This window comes from Schistocerca nitens, chromosome 11 (genome assembly GCF_023898315.1).
Source record: "Schistocerca nitens isolate TAMUIC-IGC-003100 chromosome 11, iqSchNite1.1, whole genome shotgun sequence".
NCBI lineage: Eukaryota > Metazoa > Arthropoda > Insecta > Orthoptera > Acrididae > Schistocerca > Schistocerca nitens.
This window is the reverse complement of record NC_064624.1, coordinates 31,634,439-31,635,792: the sequence shown is the minus strand read 5'-3', so window position 1 is coordinate 31,635,792 and position 1,354 is coordinate 31,634,439. Positions and strand designations below refer to the sequence as shown.

General features: G+C 43.2%; 1 non-coding gene across 1 annotated transcript; it reads left to right on the top strand.

The window, feature by feature from the left end:
- The first annotated feature begins 532 nt into the window (after positions 1-532).
- Trnat-ugu (transfer RNA threonine (anticodon UGU)) lies at positions 533-607 on the top strand. The gene has a single exon. It is a non-coding gene; the product is annotated as a tRNA-Thr (tRNA).
- The last annotated feature ends 747 nt before the right edge of the window (positions 608-1,354 follow it).

Here is a 1,354-nt window from a genome sequence, read left to right as displayed (position 1 = left end):
AAGATGATCAAGTGGCCGGTGAGCCTTAACTGTATATTTATATATACTATATGTGGGTTTCGCGGGAGGCGTGCCAGAGATAAATCCCTGCAGTCGCGCTATCCGCTGCGTCCTCGGTGGCTCAGATGGATAGAGCGTCTGCCATGTAAGCAGGAGATCCCGGGTTCGAATCCCGGTGGGGCACACATTTTCATCTGTCCCCGTTGACGTATGTGAACGCCTGTAAGGATGGACATTTCATTCTAAAGAGCTGCTTGGTCACCGATGGTATCTGTTCTTTCGGACATGTCCGAAAGAGCAGATACCATCTTAGTAAATATATAGTTAAGGCTCACGGACCACTTGACCATCTTCTTCTTCTGTGTGAATACACAAACAGTGCCCGAACTCTTACGGGAATCGGCAACACGCCGCGAGTAATGAGTATAATGGGCGGGGGCACTACGAATGTAGTGCGGGACAATACGTTGAGAATGTGGGTTTCGCGGGAGACGTGCCACAGATAAATCCTTGCAGTCGCGCTATACTCTGTGTCCTCGGTGGCTCAGATGGATAGAGCGTCTGCCATGTAAGCAGGAGATCCCGGGTTCGAATCCCGGTCGGGACACACATTTTCATCTGTCCCCGTTGACGTATGTCAATGCCTGTAAGCAGCTAAGGGCGTACATTTCATTGTAAATTATCGTATGACTACTCCTTATTCTTCGTTCGTGCATATTGCTAATGGAGGGGATATTTTTACGCTGCCACTGCCAGCTCACTTCTGTTGCCATAAAGATGAAGTGACTTGCATATCACCACGGTAGTACCAACTGTAAGTATGCTTTCACAGAATGGATATGACTACTGCAAAAGGGTTTTTTTTTGTTTTTTTTTTTTTAAGGAAGATCTGGATACTTTGACTTGCCCTCGTACATTGTGTCCTTTGCAGAACTGCAGTTCGCTTGGTTTGGAATTACTTTAATGATCTAAGTTTGCTGGAAGATGATACAAGTGCTATTTAAAGATAAAACAACAGCTCCTCATTAAAATATAAAAGTGGAAAAATAATTTTTGATGCATGTTACTCATTTAAATTTGTGTATAAATGTTGTTCCTGTTATTAAAATTCTCCTGTTATTAATGTTTATGAAGTAGTTGCCAATTTAACAAGGTTAAATTAATTAATTAATTGTGTTTCTTTTAAAGGGGTAAGGTAATGCTTTGCACCACATAGGTTACTTACATAGGCCACTCATTTATTACTCATATAAATTTCTGCAAGGTGGAGCAGTGATGTTGTACATCTGTGTAGTTTTACGTCTTTGGTGTCCGCAGCTCGTGGTCGTGCGGTCGCGTTCTCGCTTCCCACGCC